At 40.8% G+C, this 26,914-nt stretch overlaps 1 pseudogene; it reads left to right on the forward strand.

Moving 5' to 3' along the window:
- The first annotated feature begins 16 nt into the window (after positions 1 to 16).
- Positions 17 to 8,619, forward strand: LOC122489978 (annotated as a pseudogene).
- Positions 8,620 to 26,914: the final 18,295 nt, after the last annotated feature.

Genomic DNA, 26,914 nt, shown 5'->3' on the forward strand with positions numbered 1-26,914 from the left:
ATTCCGGCCGGTACCGAGGGGGCGGGGTCTTAGCGAGCCCCGCCCAGCTTGGGAAGTAAGTACCGCGCGTGCTTAGTTTCGTTGTGCGGCTGCATCCTGAGGCGGTTCAGGGACCGGATTTGGTTAGAGGATGCTGAGCCGGGCTGAAGTCACCCAGGGCGGTATGTTGCCATCTTTCGATAATGCCCGAAGTCTGTGCGTGTGGTCCTAATGCATAAGAATCATCTGCGTCCATAGTGCCCTCCAGCAGAGCCACTTGGAGGTGCTTTTTAAAAGTTCAGTTTCCGGACAACCCTCTACTTGATTCCTTCAGTGTTGGGCAGAGCCAGGGAATCTGAATTTTCAACAAAGACCACCAATGATTCTGACGGAGGGGCCAGCGGACTTCGCTTTAAGAAACTGCTGGACTAGGTTTTACTAATGACTTCAAAGGTGTCAGACTGCAAGTCATGCCCTTCTGGTGAAATGACTATGAACCTTAGAATAATTATACCCTGGTTCTTTCACCTATTTCCTGTCCGCTTGGATAATGCTACCCACATAATAGGGTTGTAGGGAGATTAAATGAGTTAATATATCTAAAATACCTATCACATAACATCAAAAATGCTAGTCTTTTGATTTGTATTGGCAACACGTATGTTTAAAGGTGCATTAGGATCCAGGTTGCAAAGGGAGCACCCCAATTTGGAGACCGAGTAATGAGGTCTGGGTGAGTTTTCAGATTCCTTTTGTTACTGGGAGGATGAGGTAGGAAGGTTGTTTTTGTTCTTCTGTAGATAGAAATGGCATAAGCTGGGTTTCATCTACCTACCTGTTGGCAGAGCCAGACTTCTACTTATACAATGAAGTAAGAAGAGCCAGCAGCTTCTTTGCCACAAGCTATGCTTGTGTCCCTCCCCCCAAACTCCCCTTTCCCATGGCTGTTATAAACAACAAGTTCCTACTAATGCGTATGAATTCATACGTGGTTCAGGTATCTGTTTTTGAATTGAATTGCCACCTAGTGACCCCATACACTGTAATTGTAACTGCTGCGCTGTCCCTTTGCCCTCCTGCCACCTGGGTCCATGTTGCTCTTCTTGGTTTTCTCTCTTTTGAGGCATAGATTTTCATAGAAAACAATTGGGTAAGACATCTCCATTCTTCTGTGAAGCTGCAGAAAGAAAGAGGCCAAACATAATCTGGATGTTATGAATTTAAAACTTATTCTTACAAGATTCCTAGAGAAGGGGAGAGGGGAAGAGATAGAGAATAAAACACCTGCAAACTCATGATAATGAAATTGCCATCTCTAACCCTTCATAATTACTCATTCGTAAATATTTATCTAATATTCATCATATGCAAAACATTCTGTTCATGCTAGGAATAGAGTGGTGAACAAAATAGACACAACCTGCTCTCATGGAACTTAGAGTTCAATTGGAAAAAGCAGACATCAAACAGCAACAAAAATCCCACACCTGTGTGGCTTATGTTTGAAGTGAGGGGAAATTAGGAAATGCCTGTCTGAGAAAGTACATCTCAGCTAAGATCTGAGTATGCACAGTGAAGAATTTACTTTATCTAATAAACACACATGTAGTGCTTACTATATTCTGGGCACTGTACTCATTAACTTATTAAATTCTCAGATTATCTCAGTGATGTAGATGCTATACAACCATCCTCACTTTACAGGTATGAAAACTGAAGCTCAGAGGGTTTATGTAGCTTGCCTAGGATCACACAGCTAATAAGAACAGAATTGGTGTTCAAATTGAAGCAGTCCTTGAGACACCTGGGTGGCTTGATCGGTTAAGTGTCTGACTCTTGACTTAGGCTCAGGTCATGATCTCACAGTGTGTGGGTTTGAGCCCCGCATCGGGTTCTGCACTGAGAGTGTGGAGCCTGCTTGGGATTATCTCTCTTTCGCTCTCTCTCTCTGCCCCTCTGCTACTCACGTGCATGTGTGAACACACACACTCTCAGCCTCTCTCCAAATAAATAAATAAACTTAAAAAAAACTTTAAAAATTGAAGCAGTCCATAGTCCAAAGTCCATGTTCTCATCACTCAGTATTTCTGTTGGGAACAGCATGGCAGTTATGAATTGGATGGTGTCCTCCAAGAAAAATAGTCAAGTCCTAACCCCTAGTACTTGTGAATATGATCTTACTTGGAAATAGGGTCTTTGCAAATGTAATCAAGTTTAAAAGAGGTCATTCTGGATGGGGGTAGGCCCTATCCTATAACTAGTGATACAGGAGAGAAGTGATACTAGTGATACAGAAGAGAAGATGGAAGGGTTACTGAGAGTTAAATGGAAAAAGAAAGAAGCCTCAGTTCTTTTTGGTGTCACAGTAAAGAATTACATCCAGGACAGCAAAACTAAAGTAAAGCAGAGAAAAGTTTTATTAAAGTACATTCCAAGGGAGGAGCTGGCTGGCCAGTCAAGGGACAATGGCCTGGGAAACCCAGAGGGAAACCAGGACGTGTGGTCTCATATCCATTTTTTTATTTTCGGTGGGTCCTAGGGTCACAACATTTGAGTGAGAGGCCTGGATTATATAATAATTAGCCAACTACACAAGTCCTTTCCCATGATGCCTTGGAAATGCCTGCCTGGGTGGTAGGAAACTGCAACATTATTTCCATTCTAGAGGCATAGGGAAGGTGAGGAAAACTAACTGCTTTCTGCACAACGGTAACAAGCACAACAGACTTAAGTCTTCTTCTGCTGGGATGCTGTAATCACAAACTAGCTGCTGGATGAGTGGAAAGGGGTGGTTCCTGGGCGGTCCTTGGTTGGGATCTCCATCAGGACGAGTAAGGTCCATCCTCTTGTCGCTCATGCCTACCTTCCTGCCTAACAGTGGCACAGATTAAACTATGCATTTATAAGCTAAGAAACACTGAGGATTCCTGGCACTGCCACAAGCTAGAAGAGGAGAGGAAGGAGCTTTCTCTAAAGCTTCCGGAGAGAGCATGTCTGTGTCATTCCTTTGATTTTGGACCTCTGCCTCGAGAACTGTGAATGAGTAAATTTCAGTTGTTTCAAGCCACACAGTTTGTGGTGTTTTGTTATGGCAGTCCTGGGAAAATGATAAAATGGCTAAGGCCTTGAGATTAAAAAGTGCTTACTGTGTCTGGATAATGAATAAAAGCCAGTGATCTTAGTGAGGACAGAGTGGCTACAGCATGGGGCTGCAGATGGAGTTTTGAGATTTTAAAGTTCATTGGGATCTTTTTACATGTTCAGGAAAGAGGTGGAAACAACATGCACTAAAGGGATGACAAGGGAGGAGAGAAGACGACAGATACTAGATGTATTTTAGAAGTAGAAATGATAGGATTTCATGGATTGTATTCGAGATGAAGGAGAAAAGGTGTGTGGACTGAGCACTGGGTAGATGGCAACCTCATATACTAAGAAGCAGAATGAATGGTGGAAAGAGGAGCAGGTTTTGACAGAGGATCAAAAGTTCAATTTTAAATATGCTGTTTGAAATGCCTGGAGATACCCAAGTGCGTGTCCATTAGGCCATTTGACATACATGTCTAGAGCTCAGAAAAGAGGTCAGGACCCAGATAAATAAGTTGAGGAGGCTTTGTGTATAGATATGTGGAGGACTCCAGAAATGGCTGCAATTCTTCATCTCTCCCTGTATCAGTGTCCTTTGTCACACGCTCTCATTAATGGCCAATGGGATGTTAACAAACATGATGGAAGCAGAGGCTTTAAAGGCACTTGTGTGATTGGCCTGGCTTGCTCTAACCCTCTTTTATGATCATGGGAACATGCCGGGAGTAGCCAGCTGAAAGATAAAAAACATGTCTATTAGACAAGGTGCCTGGGTCATCCCAGCAGAGGCCATCCTAGGTCAGTCTGTAGCCGGCTGACACCCAGATTGGTGTGTAAGTCCAATCAAAGATGGCAAGACCACCAGGCCAACCTGCAGAGTCATGAGCTCAGTGAATGTCGGTTGCTTAAAGCCACTGCGTAGGGGAGCCCTCTTATACTGTTGGTAGGAATGCAGACTGGTGTAGCCACTGTGGAAGACAGTATGGAGCTTCCTCAAAAAGTTAAAAATAGAACTACCCTACGATCCAGCAATTGCACTACTAGGTATTTACCCGAAAGATACAAAAATACTGATTCAAGGGGACACTTGCACTCTAATGTCTGTAGAGCATTATCAACAATAGCCAAATTATGGAAAGAGCCCAAATGTCCATCAACTGATGAATGGGTAAAGACTTCATATGCTTTCACTCATATGAGGAATTTAAGAAACAAAACAGATGGACATGGGGAAAAAAAGAGAGAAGGAAAACCATAAAACAGAGTCTTAACTGTAGAGAGCAAACAGGGTTGCTGAAGGGGAGATGGAGGGAGGACGGGGATGTGTTAAATGGGTGATGGATATTAAGGAAGGCACTTGTGATGAGCACTGGGTGCTGTATGTAATTGATGAATCACTAAGTTCCCCTGAAACTGATATGACAGTATATACTAACCAACTTAATTTAAATAAATAAAAACTTAAAAAAATTTTTTTTAAATAAATTAAACAATAAAGCCACTATGTTTTGGGTGGTTTGTTATGTAGATTTACTATGTAAGAGATAACTAATTAGATGCAATTTAAAGCTGAGGAACTAGGTGAAACTGCCTGGGGGGGGGTGGGGCGCGGTTGGGAGAAGGGGGAAGGGAGTGAGCTGAGTTGAGAATGTTTAGGGATTGGGCGTTGGTGGAGGGGCAGCCAAGACTGAGAAGGATGGGCCTGAGAAGTAGGAGGAGAACTGGAGAGGCCTCAGTGAAATGCCAGGGAAGTAGAGTCTGACAATATGGAGGCCTTTCCACAGGCTCTAAATTCGGAACCTCTGCTCTAATAATCTTTCGTCTTCTTTTAATCACCGCTGTTTTAGATTAGGCAGTTGTTGAAATTGGCTTGTATTGTTTTCGTAGTCCTGTGTCTTCATTTCTTCTTGCTGAAGTCCCACCCTTCGCATTGCTGATAAATTATTCTTAAAATAACATTGCATTGCCTAACTTCTTCCTCAAACACCTTCCTTGGTGGTACATGGCATTCAAAGCCCTCCTAAACCCAGAAGATCTAGGCTGGATTCATTATATTTTCCTTGTACTAGGTGTACCACTTTTAGGGAAGCTGTGTTCTCTTTTCTGAGCCTAAGCCTCATCTTTAAAAAAAAAATTAATATTTATTTATTGTTTTTTAATTTTTTTTTACTGTTTATTTAATTTTGAGAGAGAGAGACACAGAGTGCTAGTTAGGGAGGGACAGAGAGAGAGGGAGACACAGAATCCAAAGCAGGCTCCAGATACTGAGCTGTCCTCACAGAGCCTGATGTGGGGCTTGAACCCACAAACTGTGAATCATGACCTGAGCTGAAGCAGGACATTTAACCGACTGAGCCACCCAAGAGCCCCTAAGCCTCATCTTTTTAAAGTTGAGAAAATAATAGAACCTACCAAATTTAAATTTAAATCTGAACCTGAACCTGAACCTAAATCAACCTATCTACATATGAAAATCTATTCCCTCTTAAAACTGGGGAGATGCCTGCCTAGTTAGATTACACGTCCTAGTCTACTTTGCAGTTAAATGAGGCAAGAGAGTACATGTGGAAGTGAAATGTACCACTCCCTGAACTGGGATTTAAGACTGTAGGTGTGTTTTTTTCCAAGCCTTCTTCTTCCCCACTGTGTTGAATGATGAAGTGGAATAGAACTCCTTTGCCAGTTCTGTAACATATAAAGCAAAAAACAAAAAAACAAAACCAAAACCCACAAATTGTTCCTTCCCTTTAAGTCATGGTATATTTGGGGTCAATCTGTTGCAGCCATCACTCTAATATCACTTCAGGGTGTATATAGATGTATCTATGATGTTTTTGGAAGGCAATGCCTGTGGAAGTATTTTGAAATTTTTTAAAAGCAAAGAAAATGAACATAGGGTTTGGATTCATAAGATCTGGTGCTTAAGCTTTTCCAAGAAGTAGGCATGAAGCTAACAAGGCTCTCGGTACCTGTTGGGAACAATTACCATTATTGGTGGCAAGAGTTGACAACCATGTTATTTTTGCTAGTCCTGGGCTAGGGGACTGATCTGAAACCTGTTTCTTTTTCAGGTCATCCCTGACTCATCTGAAGAGCCTTCTGTCTCCTCACCCTATTACTTGTTTAGCTGGGACTTTCAGGGAAGATTCCTCAACCTGGGAATCTTTAACAGTGATGACTTTGCCATAGAAGAGAAACCAGAAGTTAGTCCATCACTTTGATATTATGGAGGAATAAATTACATCTAGAGAGAAATAGATTTACTTTTCTTGAGTTGCAAATCTGGAGAGAGCAAGAGTGAGCGAGCGAACGAGAGAAAGAAAGGCAAGTCCAGAGGAAAGGAAAGGAATAGGGGTGCAGATGGGGAGATTTCAGAGTCAGAGCGCTTGCCAGGGCCTCTATCCGTGAAGAGGCTGCCATGATCTCCCCAAAGGACTTGCTTCATTATGGCTCATCCTATGGCTGTTTTTCCACCAGACTGCCAGGCTCACAGATTGTCTTCCCTCCCTTTTCATCCCATCTCCTTCTCATTTCAAGTGTACCTGCCTTTGCCACAGCCCCTAAGGCTGGACTTTGTTTCTCCTGGTCACAAGGGGCTGACATAATAATTGAATCTCCGCAGTGAGAGAGGCACGAGCCTCCAGAGTGCTCCTCTCCCTGTGAGATATGAACACCAGCCTTCCAGAAACAATGTTCTGGTTTTTCTAAATCAGAAAAATGACTTGATGGTGGAATATGAATTTCTGCAGGAAGGTGTGCACAGAACATGGCAGATTTTGGGCAAGTGGCTCAGCGTGCATGTCCTCAAATAGAACTTCTGTAGCTGGACCACACAGTCTATGTAGAATTTCTCCACACACTGAGAGCCAAAAACATGGACTCTTAGAACATATTTAACTGAGGCATAACAGAGGGAGAAAGACTGTCACTAAGCGAGGACACACAGTGGTGAGGAGCATCCTGGGCACTGTAGTCTACAGATATGGCACCATGCCAGTGCTGTGCAGAGACAAGTATTTGCTGCCGAGTAAGAGCTTGTTCAGGATATTTTGATTCCCCAGATTCCACAGTTAGATTTGTCCTTTTATTGGCAGAAGGAGTTCATTTCCTCGCTTCATCAGCCTTCTGTTCTTCCTAATTATAAAGACTCATCATGGACCCTCTCCATTAGCATCCTCTAGCCATGTAAAAATTTCCTTACCCTTAGCATTTCTTTCTCTGGATAAAACTATCTAGGTCTAACTGCGAGAGGCAAGATTAATTAGTTTTTCAGAGAACAACGTTACTGAGTCCCACTGATGTTTTGAGTACTATACAGATGCTGTATTTTTGGGTCTTCAGAGCACCTGATATGGGTTTGCACATTAGGATAATTCCACCCAGGGATAAAACCTATGCAATTCAAGTTTAAAAAAGCACATGCAAAACCTACCAGAAGCCACCGCATTTATCAGCAGGTTTCGTATGATTGTTCAGTAAAAGCTCTGTGGGTCTGTACAGGTCACCCCCCCTCTCCAAACTCCATCAGAGCCAGCACCCCCCCAGCCCCCACCTACAGTCAGGAGGATACAACTGCAGACGCCCAGGAGATGGGGATGGCAGCCCAGGAAAGAGCAGCAGAGAGCGGGCTCTTGATCTTGCAAAACTCATGAAATCTCTCATAAAGAAGTTAGTAGTCAGAACTTCATGCTGCATTTTTATTCAGGAAAGAAGCAGGAAGAGAAGAGTGTCATTTCCTAGGAATCTGGAGAAATGAGGAAAATTCTTCCAAGGAGGGTCTCCCATTCAGAGTTGAGAAAGCTTTTCTGTTCAGCTGATGCAGTATGCTTTGATGTTGATGCCACAGTCATCAGAGAAGAAGGAATTGATGAGCTAGCCAGATTCTGTGGAGGTGAGGATGCTGTGTCAGAAATGATCTGGGGAGCCGTGGGTGGGGCAGTGCCTTTCAAGGCTGACCTCACAGAGCGCTTAGCTCTGGTCCAGCCCTCCAGGGAACAGGTGCAAAGGCTCATGGTAGAGCACCCCCCACACCTGACCCCTGGCATAAAGGAGCTAGTAAGTCACCCGCAAGAGTGAAATGTTCAGCTTTTCTTAATATATGGTAGCTTTAGGAGCATTGTAGACCATGTTGCTTCAAGGCTCAATATCCCATTAACCATTGTATTTGCTAATAGGCTGAAATTCTAGTTTAATGGTGAATGTGCAGGTTTTGATGAGATGCAACCAACAGCCCAATCTGTGGGGGGGGGGGGGGAAGGAAAAGTTACTAAACTTTTAAAGGAAAAATTTCATTTTAAGAAAATAGTCATGATTAGAGTTGGAGCCACAGACATGGAAGCCTATTGTCCTGCTGATGTTTTTCATTGGATTTAGAGGAAATGTGATCAGACAACAAGTAAAAGACAACACGGAATAGTACATCACTGATTTTATAGAGCTTTTGGGAGAACTGGGAAAATAATATCAATTTTTATACAGTTTGTAACAACTTCTGGTTAATTTACAGTTATTTTAATTAGTTTACAGTTACTTTACAGTTAGCTATACAGTTTAGGGGCCTCTGGGTGATTCAGTTGGTTAAGCATCCAACTTTGGCTTGGGTCATGATCTTGCATTTCCTGAGTTTGAGCCCTGCATCCGGCTCTGTGCTGACAGCTCAGAGCCTGGAGCCTGCTTCGGATTCTGTGTCTCCCTTTCTCTCTGCTCTTCCCCCACTCACACACTCACACACACACTCTATCTCTCTCTCTCAAAAATGAATAAACATTAAAAAAATATTTTTTAAAAGTTATACAGTTTAGGGGCACCTGGGTGCTTAGTTGGTTAGGTGTCTGACCCGATTTCAGCTGAGGTCATGATCTCATGGTCTGTTAGATTGAGCCCCACATTGGGCTCTGCACTGTCAGCACAGAGCCTGCTTTGGATTCTCTCTCTCCCTCTCGTTCTACCCTGCCCCTGCTCATGCTCTCTCTCAAAATAAGTAAACTTAAAAAAAAAAAAGTTATACAGTTTGATACTGTTTGCTTACAATTGCCTATTACAACCTAATGTCTACATTTGGTGCTGATTATCTGTACTTCCGACTAAACTACGGAAAATTACTTTTTTTAGCTATAGTCCTAACATTATCATGAACATTAATTATGTGGAGAATTTTATAATGTGAATTCTTTATGTACTTTCCTAGCTATATTTTATTTGAAGCCTTTTAAAGATAGATAGTAAATTAAACACCTTCACTATTGGAAATATAGGTTAGGCAGCTTTTAGTGAATATTATTTTTCCCTTTGGTAGGTAAAATAAAAGTTTATCCATGTATCAAAGAGAAAAAGAAGTTACGCATTTCTAAATTATTGCTCTCCCCTCCCACCATTCCTTCTTTCCTTTCTTTTTTTCTTCCCTCTTTTTTAAATTTTTTTTTCAACGTTTATTTATTTTTGGGACAGAGAGAGACAGAGCATGAACGGGGGAGGGGAAGAGAGAGAGGGAGACACAGAATCGGAAACAGGCTCCAGGCTCTGAGCCATCAGCCCAGAGCCCGACGCGGGGCTCGAACTCACGGACCGCGAGATCGTGACCTGGCTGAAGTCGGACGCTTAACCGACTGCGCCACCCAGGCGCCCCGTCTTCCCTCTTTTTTTAGTGGAGGGAAGGCCAGAGAAGCTAAATCCATCATTTGAAAGCAGATGTGGAATGTTGTGGTAGAACTTGTTTCTTCTCCTTGGTAGCACCATTTGTTTAGATTTTTTTTCTGTTCCAGTTTGTGTATGAGGAGTCATGCCGATCAGTCCGCCTCCCATCTATGAACACGTTCCAAAGTTCAGTTGTAAATGTATTGTGGAAATGCATTTTTCTACAGAAAAATGAAAATGTTGTAACCCCAAGGTCAGCTCAGTTGTGATTCTATACTGGGGTTGAAATAAAAGCAATAAAAATAAAGTAGAAAATAATACTCTTGCAACATTAGTGGGTTTGGTAAAGAGGAGAAATAACAGTGAATAGAAAAATTTTAGTGTGTGTTTATATCTTGAGTGCTGATGAAAAAGACAAAGGGTAACATGCTTATGGGAGGAGAGTTATGCTGTGCGCACAGAGGAGGTAGTCAAAGTGTACTGAATGCCCGGGGAAGTGATGGGCTGATGGCAGGAGATGAGTAGATATGCAAGGTTAGTGTGAGACACATCTCTGTTTACTATTTTAAGATATCAGCCCCTTGTGAGCATCTGTGCCTGCTGATCTCACACAAGTTTCCCCTGTGAGTTGAAATGTTGGTCTTACTTTATGTCTGTGTCTTAATGGAGCTCCCATTTCCAAATCTGTTGGAAGATAGATAAAAGGAGATTGGGATGCACAGATCATAGCCTCCATTGTGTTGCTTACTACTTGGGGTCTAACTTCAGTCAAATATTAATCCCCATTATATACCGCCTCATCCAATCCTTCGAGTCTTCTGGGCCCCCCTAGCCTGCATCAAAATCAACCTGAATGGTTTACTGAAACACAGGTTTCTGGGCTCTACCCTTAAGGTTTCTGATTAAGGACACTTGGGGTGGGGCCCAAGAATTTACGTTGCAAGCAAGTTCCCAGGTGATATTGATGCTCTGGTCCTGGGGCCACACTTCACCCTGTGTCAATCCGGGTCCTCCTCCTGATTGTGAGCAGTGACTCTGGCTCTAAGCTTTAGCCTTCTCTACCCTGTCACAATCAGACATCTCTAAGGCTCTTCCCAGGACACTCCAAGCTCCTATCTGGTGCTCTGGAGATTGAAGTCCATTTTCTTCCTAAGCCCCAAAGATACTTTTCAAGACTAAAGACTATGGAAACTCGTTCTGACAGCTGTCCACCTTGGAGACCTCTGGGATTCTGGGGCTTGGCAGTCTCCTTCTCTCTTCACCCAATTTCCCTCTGTTCTTTTCAGTTGGCTGCAACATAATCCCCCCCCCCCCCAGCAGATCCACTCCCTGAAGCTCAGCTTTTCCCCTCCTCCTCTGAGTAGCACCAGGTCCTCATTCATCGTCTTTGCCGTGGGTGTCTGATCCTGAAAGCCAATTTGTGTCGCATCCAATAGCTTTTAGCAGAATTCTGTTCCCCACCTCAAAACTCAAAGTGGCTTCCTCAGATCCATTCCCAAAGATTTGGCCACCTGATCTGTGAGTTTGGATTCTTCCCAGGTACTAACTCAGATGTTGACCTTTCTCCTAGGGAAACATAGTTTGCTATTAGTTGTTACAATATTCTAGATAATTAAGCCATAGGACCAGGGCTACATTCATAATAAAATCTGGTTTGATAATACACAGGAAATTGTGATGATTTTTCAGAATTGCAGTTTCAAGCCCACAGTAGCCTTGGAATAAAGCCAAAGTCTCTGTAACATTTCTTTTGTTTGGTCCCTACCAACAACCTTACAACAAAGCCTTCCTCTTGGTTGGTTTCTAGAAATCATTGTGAGGGGCCAGCTCACACACAATCGCAAAGAGGATCTTCTCAGGTACCATGATGTGCTTGCCATTTTCTTCCTCTATCACCCAGGAATGTCTTCCTTCCCCAAGTCACCTGCTGCTGGGACCTCAAATACCCCCAGAGACTTCGTTGGTGCCTGCCTAAGGTGCCTTCATCTCCCACAGCCACCAAAGGTGGCTCTGCTCTCTCAGTCATCTGCCAGAGGCACTATAGCTGGCCATCCTGCTCTGTCAAGTATGCTTAATGTTTCTACTGAGACAGGCACCTGTTGTTGGCAAGGTTGCTAATGTTCTGCCCTGTTGATACAGACCCTGATAGTGGTCCTGATCTGATCAAGACTTCATGGCACCAGTAGGTTCTTTTCTAGTGTGGGAAGGATCCTTTTGCCTTTATTGTATGTGTTTTTTCCTGAGTTCCAAAGTAGTGCTCCTGGTGTTACCAGTGACTAGAGACAATCTAGTGATAGAGCCTTTGGCAAAGATGGCCAGCTGTTTACCAGAATTCTAAAATGTAGTATTAGTACCAAGAAGTATCTGCCCAAGCAGTTAAAAAAATTTCTGAGCCCACCTTCCCTCCCCCCACCTGCACCCTTTGCATTCAGTGGATTTATGGGACTAGTTCACTACAATTTCACATTCACAATTTCACAGAGTTGATATGTATCATTTCCAGACCAAGGAGTTTAAGAAGTAGAAGTACCTAGGGGCGCCTGGGTGGCTCAGTTGGTTGGGCGACTGACTTCGGCTCAGGTCATGATTTCGCAGTTTGTGAGTTTGAGCCCTGCATCAGGCTCTGTGCTGACAGCTCAGACCCTGGAGCCTTCTTTAGATTCTGTGTCTCCCTCTCTCTACCCCTCCCCTGCTCACACTCTGTGTCTCTCTGTCTCTCAATAATAAATGAACTTAAAAAAAAAAAGGAAGTAGATGTACCTCCTTTTTCCTTTCTTTTCCCTTCAGCTGGCTCTAAGACCTCAGGGAACATCCACATATAGGATGGAAGGAACCAGGACAACGTGGACTGTTTGTTCTATAAGCAAAAAAATAACATTTTCTGCTCACTTAAAAATAATTCAACTCTTAAGTATAATCTACCGCAACTAAAAAAAATACATCTAATATTCTTAGTTCCTAAAAGTTTGAGGTTTTTTTGTACAGCATCTTAACGTTACCCTAATTAATTCACATCTTCTTAAATTTGTTCTCATTTAGGGTTCCTTGTCCTGGAACCTTGTTTCAGGTCACACACAGAGTGCAGTAGAAGCAACACTCAAAATCCCTTTTCTCTTTTCACATTGGCCCTTTGTTGTTGGCAAGTCTTTCTGTACCTGGACTCCCTTAATACTTTTTTTTTTTTAATTTTATTTTTTTAATTTACATCCAAATTAGTTAGCATATGGTGCAACAATGATTTCAGTAGATTCCTTAATGCCCCTTACCCATTTAGCTCATCCCCCCTCTCACAACCCCTACAGTAACCCTCTTTTTGTTCTCCATATTTAAGAATCTCTTATGTTTTGTCCCCCTCCCTATTTTTTTATTATTTTTGTTTCCCTTCCCTTGTGTTCATCTGTTCTGTGTCTTAAAGTCCTCATATGAGTGAAGTCATATGATATTTGTCTTTCTCTGACTAATTTAGCGTAGCATAATACCCTTCAGTTCCATCCACGTAGGTGCAAATGATGTCTCATTCTTTTTGCTTGCCGAGTAATACTCCATCGATATACCACATCTTGTTTATCCATTCATCCACTGATGGACATTTGGGCTCCTTCCATACTTTGGCTGTTGTTGATAGTGCTTCTATAAACATGGCGGTGCATGTGCCCCTTCGAAACAGCATACCTGTATCCCTTGGATAAATACCTAATAGTGCAATTGCTGGGTCATAGGTTAGTTCTATTTTTAATTTTTTCAGGAACCTCTGTACTGTTTTCTAGAGTGACTGCACCAGCTTGCATTCCCACAAACAATGCAAAAGGGATCCTCTTTCTCTGCATCCTTGCCAACATCTGTTGTTGCCTGAGTTGTTAATGTTAGCCATTGTGACAGGTGTGAGGTGATACCTCATTGTGGTTTTGGTTTGTATTCCCCTAATGATGAGTGATATTGAGCATTTTTTCATGTGTCGGTTGGCCATCTGGATGTCTTCTTTGGAGAAGTGTCTATTCATGTCTTTTGCCCATTTCTTCACTGGATTATTTGTTTTTCGGTTGTTGAGTTTGAGAAATTCTTTATAGATTTTGGATACTAACCCTTCATCTGATATGTCGTTTGCAAATATCTTCTCCCATTCTATCGGTTGCCTTTTAGTTTTGCTGATTGCTTCCTTTGCTGTGTAGAAGCTTTTTACTTCGATGAGGTCCCAATAGTTCATTTTTGCTTTTGTTTCCCTTGCCTCTGGAGACGTATTGAGTAAGAAGTTGCTACGGCCAAGGTCAAAGAGGTTTTTGCCTGCTTTCTGCTCAAGGATTTTGATGGCTTCCTGTCTTACATTTAGGTCTTTCATCTATTTTGAGTTTATTTTTGTGTATGGTGTAACAAAGTAGTCAAGGTTCATTCTTCTGCATGTCGCTGTCCAGTTTTCCCAGCACCACTTGCTGAAGAGACTGTCTTTATTCCACTGGATATTCTTTCCTGCTTTGTCAAAGATTAGTTGGCCATATGTTTGTAGATCCATTTCTGGGTTCTCTATTCTGTTCCATTGAGCTGAGTGTCTGTTTTTGTGCCACCCTTAATACTCCTTTAAAGACCTTTCTAGTGGGGCACCTGGGTGGCTCATCCAACTCTTGGTTTCAGCTTAGGTCATGATGTCATGGCTCATGAATTCAAGCCCCATGTCAGGCTCTGTGCTGACAGCATGCTTGGGATTCTCTCCCTTTCTGTCTAACCCCTGCATCCGCCCCCTTTCCCCCACTTGTACACACTCTCTCTTTCTCTCAATCAATCAATCAATCAATCAATAAATAAACTTAAAAAAAAAAAAGACCTTTTTAGAAACAGAGTCTCATTATTATAGAGTAGTGGTTAAGTTCACAGACCCCCAAAGACAGGTTTCCTGAGTTTTAACCTCACCTCTGCCCTTCATGAGCTATGGAAGGTTGGGCAAGTTACTTAGCCTCTGTGTGTATCAATTGTCTTAACTGCAAAATGGGACAATAATATTACTTCCCTCCAGAAGTTCCTGTGAGGATTCAATGAGTCATAAGATGTAGAGTACACATCTACACTGCCTAAAGTACACATCACTGTTACACTGTTGATAGTGTACCTCACAGCCCCTCTAGTCACAGATGGGTGAATCTTGGGTAAACAATTTAAATTTGAGCTGAGCTTCTTCCTACAAAATAGTAAAATGCCATATTAATAACGGAAGTGATTTGCAGTCTGGGAGAAAAGGCATATCCATACATTTTGAGCAGCTCAACTCCAAAAGTACTTGAGTACTTGAGTACAAAAGTACTTGATGATCAAGCAACATCCTAGGCCATTTCACATATATTTTGCTATTAGTTATTATGGAAATCTACATAATTAAATCAGGAGACCAGAAATACATTCACAATAAATTCTACCTGGGTAATATATGGGAAATTTTGATATAATATTAACCATTATTATAAATACAATACTGTATTATATATTTACCTCCATAGCGTTAGAGTTATCTTTTAGAATTTTAGAGTTTTTATTAATAAGAAAAAGGCAAATATATAAAACTGGGTCAACTAAAAGTTATTTATATTCTAGAAACACCAGAAGGGAATGACTTTACAAAGGGAGATTTTGAGTGTCATCTTTACCCACTAAGATATAGAAGATACATAATCCTGATACTATGTGAAGCAAGCTCTATCGTATACCTTGTAAAATATATATCGATTCTGTTAATATGAAAAAATGAAAGGTCCTTTTTAAAGTTATGGGTTGATACAATTTTATATTTAAAAAGAATGTTGTGTTGGTTATCATTCAACATACATGGATCATTATATTCCCAAGATGAGTGGGCATATATTTGAAACCATTTTAATAAAAATTTAAAAGGCATTGGTTTATTTTCTATTACATTGTACACTCAGCAAATGTATGTAAAGACCCAGAATTCTAAGAAAAACATATGCCAAAACATGCTCTTTTGTAAAATCTAAATTTAAAATAAGCTCACGAAATACCATGATAACCCTCAATTGCCTACAATTCAAATAATTGAAATTACAATTGAAGATGTTGACAGTCACATGCATAGCATAAGAGCACTAAGTTTACCATGAGAATCAATGAGAGGATGTAGTTGATTTGCTGAATTCTAAGAATCAAGTCACATAGATTACTCACATTTTTTTTTTCAACGTTTATTTATTTTTGGGACAGAGAGAGACAGAGCATGAACAGGGGAGGGGCAGAGAGAGAGGGAGACACAGAATCGGAAACAGGCTCTAGGCTCTGAGCCATCAGCCCAGAGCCCGATGCGGGGCTCGAACTCCCGGACCGCGAGATCGTGACCTGGCTGAAGTCGGATGCTTAACTGACTGTGCCACCCAGGCGCCCCTCACATTTCTTTAAAAAGAGCTTTAAAAGTGAACAGATGTTAATTCACTTATGGCCAGTGAATATATAATATATATTAATATGATATGAACATGATAATATAAATATGTAGTCTAAATTATTTTAAATTATAAATAATCCTACCTTAATAAAATTATGGAAAATCTATATGGGAGTGTTTTGTTGTTGTTGTTGTTGTTGTTTTTGAGACAAAAGGGATTTGAAGAAACTTAATGGAACCATTGCTCTCTGACACTATCATTTAGAAATTATTTTTCAAGGAAAATAAATTTAATTGTATTGCTAACTAAGTATCTTTTACCCTTCTAATAATAAAATTCTACTGATAGGTGACTGTGGAAACTGTAAACTTTCTCTTGTAAATTTGCTGATGAAAAATAATAAGATAAAAATAAAGTAAGACTCTTTTTGAAATTAGAGTCTTTAATTTATTATTTTATTCTTTTTGGCATTTATTTTTCCCCTTCCTCCTCAGTTCCCCACTGCTGCCCATAAAATCCCAAATCTTATTCAAGGCCTATCTCAAATAGTCTTCCTCCTAAGAAGCCTGGTTTTGTTTTTTGTTTTAATATTATTTCTTGTGATCTCTTCTCACCTCATACACTGTATATGCTTAACTCACATTGTATTGTGCTATGTGTATGCTGCATATGGCTAGGTCCTCTGGGACAGGGACTGTGCCTTTTTCCTTTCAGTGTCACCTGTGGGACCAAGCACAGACCTATATGCAGTGGGCCCTAAATAAACATTTGCTGAATTAAAAATGTTAAGTATTTCTGGTTTTCCCAGTCCTTTATACAATAATTTGTGTCTGCTGTTGATCCAAACCTCTTTGCTCACTTTCGAAGGCCTGCAAAATCCCTCCAGAACAAAGCTCAGCCTGCGGCATGACTCAGCAATACAGGGTCTGCGTGCATTCCTGGCTCTGGTAGCTTCTACAGGATGGAAGGAAGTTTGTTTCAGCCACACCAGGGGGCAGTGTGACACACGTCTGCATGGCCATCAAGGCAGGTAAGCGGGGAAAAACAACGCAGTGATTCTGCAAAGAAAACATTTGGAAAATAGTTTAGCACAAAAAGGATAAATGAACTTAATTTTCTGTAGCTTAATCAGACATCCCAAGACTGGAATGATTTATATATACTGCTGCTAACAGGGAAAAGTAAAAAATAGTTTTATTATTTCTGCTGTCAACACGAACACAGAAAGAGATACGTATTTGGGCAGACAAGAGTTGATCTTTGCATTTATATAAAGGACTAGAAGTGATCATATTAAAAAATTTTTTTAAGTTTTTTAATTTATTTTGAGAGAGAGAGAGAGAGAGAGAGAGAGTGGGGGGGGGGGGAGGGACAGAGAGAAAGAGAGAGAGAGAATCCCCCGAGCAGGCTCCCCACTGTCAGTGAAGAGCATGACTCGGGGCTCAAACTCACAAACTGTGAGATCATGACCTGAGCTGAGACCAAGAGTCAGACACTTAACAGACTGAGCCAGCCAGGCACCCCTAGGAGTGATCATGTTAAAGTTCATGTTGTTATACTCTTTTGTAAAGATGAGACTAGCTACAAAAGTCACAATTATTATTTGGAATTCAAATGGTCAGAACATCTTACCTATCAATTAAGAGGTTAATCTGATTCTCAATGTACAGTATTTTGGGAGTTACAAAATGGTTGAATTTGGGAGCAAGTGAATGATTTGTGCAATTTCATTTCCATGCATATAAATATCATTATTGCCTCAAAGTTGGGATTTCAGTGAAGTCCCACTGAATTTGAAATATGGTGCAACAAGGGACAATTGCATTATTCTGGTATCAGTACCTTACTTCTCTACGAAGTAGCACACTGTGTGGTACTTGTATCATCACGTCCACATTTCAGTTGCTGAGTACTTATTGGAACTGTAAGATAGGGAAAGCACTTACTAATAGAGAGAAATCTATCCTTTAGGGCTTTTCGTGGACATTTGTCATTGTGGGCACTTCTGATTGCCCAGCACCCTTTGAACACTCTTCCAGTGTTTGCAAAACATCCTGTCTTATGAGTCCCCCTCTTCCCCAGGTTGAAGCTGAAAACTGGCTTTCCCAGATTCCCTTGCAGCAAGGGTACAGGTGTGAGGCCTGGATTCCATCAATCAGATGCACTTGCATATGACTTTGATTGGGAAGTGAGCAAGGGGAGAAAGGAGGTGTGCAGATTTTGTTATTTGGCAAGCACAGCAACAAACGTGTTGGGCTCTTTAGGGGCGTTGCCACCAGAGTTTCTGGCGTCCACTCCTGAGCATCACGCAGCATGAGCTGGGCAGCGTCCATGCAAGCGACGGTGGAGGGGCCAACCAGTGACAGCAAGGGTGTTTGAGCTATAGTGGCTCCTGCAGAGCATTGGACGTTGTCCCTGCTGCTCAACATCCAAGCCTGGTCTCAAGCCCTCTCAGCTTCTGTGAACTACTTATTAGCCTTTAATTAATTCTTTTTCCACTTAGGCCAGCCAAGGTAGATTTTGTTGTTTGCCACTTAAACTCTGATAGAAACAAGGAATGGGAGGACATACTCCTTGTTTTTTAGACATACATTTTGGGATAACTTGTACAGATTATATCGTGTTATGAATCTAGGGATTTTTTTTTTAATGAAAACAAGAAAAGAAGAAAGAAAGAATACAATATAATACTTGTAATCTGGACCTGATTAAAGAGCCAATAAATGAGTTAAAGCAACCACAAATGAATAAAAATAAAGTCATTTTAATATTTATAAGTGGCATGCTTTCTATAAATAAGGGAGAGTAATTTTAATGTTCAGAACTAGGAATTTGAATTTCATACCAGAAAACAAATTTGATATCAAAGAGTCATTTAGCAAAGTACAATCTTTAGAAAAGCTGAATAGAAAACTGTTGTTTTTGTCTGGTTAGAACCCTGTTTCCCTTCTAGTTACAGAATCTCTCTTTATTCTTGGGAACCCTTGAGAGGATAAGAAATAATTATTGACAAGAGTGGAGCAGCAGGTTATAACATGATAAAATTTTTACAACTTATCCCCAAATTTATGAACCAGGAACCAGGCTCTTACCAGATACTGAATCTGCCAGCACCTTGATCTTGGGCTTCCCGCCTCCAGACGTGTGAAAAATAAATGTTTACTGTTGAAGTCACCAGTCTATTGTGTTTTTGTTATAGTAGCCCTAATGGACTAAACATTCCCCCAGCCCTCACCTCACCTCAATGAAACACAGGTCTGATTTTTTAAAAATCATTGGAGATGAATTTTGACTTATTCTTGAAGGTCAAGTAAGTGGAATCATAGAGTATGCACCTTCCCCCTGGCCACTCTTACCCAGTGTAATGTTTGTGAAATTCATCCATGTTATTGTGATTATCAGTATAACTTGTTCCTTTTTATTGCTAAGTGCTGTTCCATCATATAAGTGTCCAATGATGTGTTTATGCAACCGTGGGTAGACATTTGGGCTGTTTCCAGTTTGGGCTGTTATTGACATTCCTATATGCATTTTTATGGGCATATATTTTCATTCTCTTCGGTAAATACCTAAGACTGTATTTGCTGCTGTGCATTAACTGTTTTTACATATTGTTGGATTTAATTTGCTGACTTTTTTTAGGGCTTTTGTCTCTGTATTCATAAGGCCAAGGGAAGTTACAGTAACTACCTTTCAAAGAGGTAAACATTTGGTCCTTTTCTGGATGGTTGAGGCAAAACTAACCCTTTGGCTCTTTACCTGTGTTGAAGCCATCATAGCAACAGTCCCTTAATCCTAAGCAATGGTCATTGGAACCAGAATACATACAAACCAGATGGAATCATCCACCACCATGGAAAGAAAGGCTTAAAAAATGCATAATAGGGCCATAGCAATGAAAGCAATGTGGAAATTCAGAGGCCACAAGTCTCCAACTTCATAACTAAGTAAACTTGCTCTATATTCTTCCCAATCTCTGTTTTTGAGGGACATATATGTACCCTATGTGCCTCTATATTCTTAGGCAACTAATCCATAAACTGATGATCTTCTGATGGAAAGACCATCAGAGATTCCCTAGAGAGAAACTGTACATTTTTGGGAGGCCATTGGTATAATTTGAACTGTCATCATGAGGCAGATCGTTTTCAGCTGTGGCAGTCTAGCCAGTGTACCCCTGCATCCGAAGGTGGGCTCAGAGAAGGTACAGTCACTCTGAATCCATGGACTTACAGATATTGACTCTGGATCAAATGTCCTCTTTCTTTCTTGTTTTTTAAAAAAGTTTTAAATGTTTATTTTTGAGAGAGAGATAGAGTACAAGCAGGGGAGAGGCAGAAAGAGACAGGGGGACACAGAAGCAGGCCCCAGGCTCTGAGATGTCAGCACAGAGTCTGATGTGGGGCTCGAACCCACAAACTGCAATATCATGACCTGAGCTGAAGTCGGTCACTTAACCAACTGAGCCACCCAGGCGCCCCATTCAATGTCCTCTTTCATAAGTGTGAAGTAGCCTGTGAGTGTTACTGCTTTGATATCTGTCAGATTCCCCAAAAGTAAAGGTTACTCATTCCAGAGTAAATAATTTTATTTGCAAGTTAAGATTTATAGTGAATTCACTGCAACTTCTCTTTCCTGCATACTTCTTAAACACCTGACTGAATCTTTGGCATGTACTGAAGGCAATCAGTAGATTTTTAAGAAAGCAATCAATATTCCAGAATGTATCATCACAAAATTAGAAATTATGTAAAGATGATTGAGGTAAAACACAAAGAACACATTGTTCTCTTGACTCATATTGGTTCCTCCCTGACAATGAATTTTTATGAGCTGCTTGGACTATTAAAGAAAATTGATATTTTAAAGTCTATGATTATTTGTGACAGGAGTACAATACTTGTAGGCTTTTGTTTGTATATTTGTATTTATACTGAATATCTATGAACAACTGTGAGTAAAATACCTTCTGTTTTTAAATTGCTCATTTGTATAGTGCTTGCCACACATCACTTGAATGAATACTTATTAGATGTGAAACTCAAGTGCTTTATGACTTAGCTTTAAAATATTTAATTAAGAAATGAAGGGGAAAGCATCTAGGAGCACAATATAAATAGCTTATATGACTTTGTGGGGAATTATCTTTTAGAGTAATTTTTCTGAACACCTAAAACTTATACCTTCAAGAGCTGTCTTTTTTTCTTTTAACCAATTAAATAATATTCTTTCAAAATGCATGGCTTGATTTCCTCCCATCTTAAGCAGAACAAATATAATGTAGTCTACCCCTTCTACAGATGATAATTATGCATGTTAGTTCACTATGGGGTGTTGCCCTTGAGGTTTATTTAAGTGCTTAGACCAAAGGAGGGGGTCAGAAACTAAAGCAGCACAGCAGTCTAGGGCCATAGAGTAAATGATGGGGCCATCTGTTAAATGTGCCTCCTCTCTCTTCCTGTTCCCCTCCCCCATATCCATTGGCTTCCAATCTATTCATTGAAACTCAGGAAGATTGAGGGAACCAGATCACCTTGGTTATTCTTGCACGATCTTTATTTTATATTCTTTTACACTGTTGTTTTAGAGGGGACCCAAGGGTGACTCTCAACGCTTTCATGCAGGTGTCAAGTGCATACGTTCATAGGCCTTTTCCTCTCATTTTCATGCCGCAGGCCTTCCTGTTTAGTGAAGTTAGCCAAAGAGTGCTGGAGACATGACACATGACTGGACTAAGGTTTGTGTACTTTACAAGCGTTCAGTTACAAGCTTCTGGGGATCTAATGTGTTCTGGGGATCTAATGCACAGCATGGTGACTATAGTTAATACTACTGTTTTATATATTTGAAATTTGCTACAAGAGTAGATAGCCCCCCCCCCCCCACACACACACATGGTAACTATGTGAGGTGATGGATGTATAACCATTTTGATTGTGGTAATCATTTCACAATGTACACATATATTAAATCATCACGTTGTACACATCAAATATATACAATTCTTCTTTGTCAATTATATCTCAGTAGAGCTGCTGGGAGTGCGGAAAGTCCTGTGTACTTTATTTATTTAAAAAAAAACTTTTTTAAATGTTTCAGAGACAGAGAGATAGAGAACAAGTGGGGGAGGGACAGAGAGAGGGAGACGCAGAATCTGAAGCAGGCTCCAGGCTCTGAGCTGTCAGCACAGAGCCTGATTAGGGGCTCCAACTCACGAACCGTGAGATATGCCCTGAGCCCAAGTTGGACGCTTAACCCAAGTGCCATCCAAGTCCTGTGTACTTTTAAAGTATAAGAAAAGCATGGATGGCCCACCCAGACATAGCTTTTTAAATTTTTTTCTGTTTGTGTCTTTCCTTAGAAGCAGGTCTTGGGACACAGATTCAAGTAAGAGTAGTTCATTTGACGGGTGAAGGAAACACAGGTGGTAGGGGTTTGAGAGAAGGCAGTGAAGGCAGCACAAAGAGTGTATGATGCAGCCAGGTACCCCTGTGGGCAACTGGAGTTTCACGGACTGTGCACTGGGCAGACAGCAGAGGGCGCGCTGCGCAGTCACTGAGCCCACCCTCCGCATCCAGCCAGTCCACAAAGGGTGTTCACGTGTCGTCGTCCTGCATGTGTCCATGCCCAGCGCAGCAGGCATGGGCAGGGGTGTGTCTGACACCAAAGAGGGCCCTCAGGTGAAGAGATACAGGGTCGGTTGAGATGGACGTGAGGCATGGTAAAAGATAAACTGACACACACTGGACAGTTTAAGAGTTCATTTGAGCATAAATCAATAGGAATTGGGCAGTGCCAACCCACAAGTAGTCAGGAGCCGGGGAGAGACTTTTATAGAGAAAAGGTGGGAGCAAGGTAAGGAAACTGTTGATGGGCTATAGCTTCAAGCCCAGTTGGCTGTTTGTGATTGGTTGTCCTTAGGTTTCCATTTTGTCACCTTCGGGCATTTACAAACTTAGATTTTGGTTTGCTTAGGAAGGCCACCACAACATTGAAGCCACCTCAATCTCATGGCCCCCTTGTTTAATTAATTTAACAGGCTGCTTGCCCTAAAGTGACCATGGAGGGGGCTGGGGGGCTACAGGTGTGGCATCAGTAGTGTCCACTGTAGCTGTAGACGTTGACATGAGAATGACCCCCATGATTTGTAGACTTGCATTTTGAGAACAAATTAGCAACCTAAATAAAGAGGTAAATTGAGGGAATCTCAAATGACCAGAAACTGAGCAATTTGAGAAGCACACACTTGTAGCAAGCTACAGGTGAGTCCCTTGAGGATTTGCAGGGGCAAGGTGTGCATGGAAGGAGGAGTCTGGCCAGTAAGCTCACTAGCCTGAAGACAGGGAGGTTCTTGATGGATATTCATTGCTTATGAGATACATTTCAGTCTTGTATAAATTAGGCATTTATGGGAAATCAGTCTCTCAGTTCTTCAAGTTTCATTTTTCCAAAGACACATACATGAGAGTCTCTGTTTCACTTCCTGTGGTTCCATCTTAGATTGAAGTCCTTTCACAAAACTAAAAGATAGTTGTGAGTTTCCTTTAAACATACTAGCATCTGGAGACATTGATCTATAATGTTTCTGGAAGAAAAACTCAATTCCTATTAAGTAGGTCCACACTGCCTGTCTTTTCTGCTTGATTTCCTGAATAAGTTACCCAGCAAATTGTCTAACTCAGCCCCCTGCTTTTATAATTATCTAACTACTGCCAATTTGAATTTCTTCTGTCTTGAACAGTCAGCTGTAGTGAGATGACTGAGAGGTGATTGATTTTCTAGTGTCAGTTTACTCCACTTCCTCAAATCAGACAGCTTTTAAAATTACAGAGTAATGATTCTGGAAAATATTATGTCAAGCACTGCTTATTTATGAAAACTTTATACTCTCTTTGTAAGATGCTCAGCTGTGGGAGCAGTGAGTACAAATAAATAGGGATTCTGTATGTTGTAGCAGAGAGCTCCTTTTATTGGCCAGTATCATTTTTGTGTGTGGATCCATTTCTCTCCACCTCCGTTTGGCCCTGGGGGTGTGTCTGTAATGGGGTCTCACACATCCACATACTCTTACAGGGTTGGCATATGTGTCGATGTTATGTGTCTACTTGACTGAGCCAAGAGGTGCGCAGATTAAACACTACTTCTAGGTATGTCTCTGAGGGTATTTCTGGGTGAGAAATCAACTCCCATGGTTCTTAGGTCTGTGAGCTGAGGCTGGAACAACACCATCAGCTTTCTTGGGTGTCCATCTTGTAGACAGTAGGTCATGGGACTTCTCAGCCTCTGTAGACATGTGAAGTAATTCCTCAAAGTGAATCTCCACATATATATTCCATAATATATATCATATTCTAGTGGTTCTCTTTCTCTGGAGAACCCTGATTAAGGCACCATGTGGCTAGGGCTGGGCCAATCTTAGTACAGTATTTGATTGAGCACACAGAGTGGAAACATGATCCAATCATGGCCAACCTATGTATGTGTTGTGTGGGGACATAGATATTATGGATGCTGGGAGAATGAAATTCTCTTTCTGCCTCATTTGCTAATCTGATAGCATAAGACTATGCATGGTTGTAAGTCACTATCTTGGCTCCCTTAGGTAGAGAGAGATTCCATGCAGAATGCAGCCAAGTAGAGGCAAGTAGTGGGGACAAAAAGTTCCGGAGACTTTAGTCCCTACATCTGGCTGTTCTTGAGCTCAGCATCAGGGCCTTCTGGGTTTGTTTGTTTTTTTTTTTTTTTTTAAATTCACATTAGTTAACATACGGTGTAGTCTTGGCTTCAGGAGTAGAACCCAGTTATTCATCACTTAACATATAACACCCAGTGCTCAATCCAACAAGTGCCGTCCTTAATGCCCATTGCCCATTTAGCCCATCCTTCCATCCACTTTCCCTCCAGCCACGCTCAGTTTGTTCTGTATATTTAAGAGTCTCTTAGGGTTTGCCTCCCTGTCTGTTTTTCTCTTATTTTTCCTTCCCTTCCCCTATGTTCATCTGTTGTGTTTCTTAAATTCCACATATGGGTGAAATCATATGATATTTGTCTTTTTCTGACAAATTGTTTTATTATCTCTGACAAATTATTTATCTGGCAAATTATTTCACTTATCATCATACACTCTAGCTCCATCCATGTTATTGTAAATGGCAAAATTTCATGATTTTTTTTATCACTAAGTAGTATTCCTATATATATATATGTATATATATATGTATATATATGTGTATATATATATATATATACATATATATATACACCACATCTTATTTATTTATTCATCAGCCAATGGACATTTGGGCTCTTTCCATACTTTGGCTATTGTCAATAGGGCTGCTGTAAACATTGGAGTGCATGTGCCCCTTCAAATTAGCGCTTTTGTATCCTTGGAGTAAATACCTAGTAGTACAATTGCTGGGTTATAGGGTAGTTCTGTTTTTAACTTTTTGAGGAGTGGCTGCACCAGTTTACATTCCCATCAACAGTGCAGTAGGGTTCCCCTTTCTCTACATCTTCCTCAACATCTGTAGTTTCTTGTGTTGTTAATCTTAGCCATTCTTACAGGTGTGAAGTAATATCTCATTGTGGTTTTGATTTGTATTTCCCTGATGATGAGTGATGCTAAGCATCTTTTCATGTGTCTGTTAACCATCTGGATGTCTTCTTTGGAAAAGCGTAGTCATGTCTTTTGCTCATTTCTTCACTGGATTATTTGTTTTTTCGGTGTTGAGTTTGAGAAGTTCTTTATAGATTTTCAGTACTAAACCTTTATCCGATATGTCATTTGCAAATATCTTTTCCCATTCTGATAGTTGACTTTTAGTTTTGTTGATTGTTTCCTTTGCCGTGCAAAAGCTTTTTATTTTGATGATGCCCCAATTGTTCATTTTTGCTTTTGTTTCCCTTGCCTTCTGAGACATGTTTAATAAGAAACTGCTGCAGCCAAGGTTAAAGAGGTTGTTGCCTGTGTTCTCCTCTAGGATTTTGATGGTTTCCTGTCCCACATTTAGGTCTTTTATCCATTTTGAATTTATTTTTGTGTATGGTGTGAGAAAGTGATCCAGGTTCATTTTTCTGCATGTTGCTGTTCAGATTCCCCAGCACCATTTGCTGAAAAGACTGTCTTTTTTCCATTGGATACTCTTTCCTGCTTTGTTGAAGATCAGTTGGCCATACGTTTGTGGGTCCATTTCTGGGTTTGCTATTCTATTTCATGGATCTATGTGTCTATTTTTGTGTTAGTACCAGATTGTCTCAATGATTATGCTTTGTAATGCAGCTTGAAGTCTGGAATTGTGATGCCTTCAGCTTTGATTTTCTTTTTTCAAAATTACTTTGGTTATTCCAGGTCTTTTCTGGTTCCATACAAATTTTAGGATTGTTTGTTCTAGCTCTGTGAGGAATGCTGGTGTTGTTTTCTTAGGAATTGCATGGAATACGTAAATTGCTTTGGGTTGTATCAACATTTTAATAATATTTGTTCTTCCAATCAATGAGCATGGAATGTTTTTCCATCTCTTTGTGTCTTCTTCAATTTCTTTCATAAGCTTTCCATAGTTTTCAGCATAGAGATCTTTTACCTTTTTGGTTAGGTTTATTCCTAGATATTTTATGGGTTTTGGTGCAATTATAAATGGGATCGATTCCTTGATTTCTCTTTCTGTTGCTTCATTATTGGTGTATAGAAATGCAACCTATTTCTGTATAGTGATTTTATATCCCATGACTTTGCTGAATTCATGTATTAGTTCTAGCAGTTTTTTGGTGGAGTCTTTCAGGTTTTCCATGTTGAGTATCATGTCATCTGCAAAGAGTGAAAGTTTGACTTCTTC

The sequence above is a fragment of the Prionailurus bengalensis genome, chromosome A1 (genome assembly GCF_016509475.1).
Source record: "Prionailurus bengalensis isolate Pbe53 chromosome A1, Fcat_Pben_1.1_paternal_pri, whole genome shotgun sequence".
Lineage (NCBI taxonomy): Eukaryota > Metazoa > Chordata > Mammalia > Carnivora > Felidae > Prionailurus > Prionailurus bengalensis.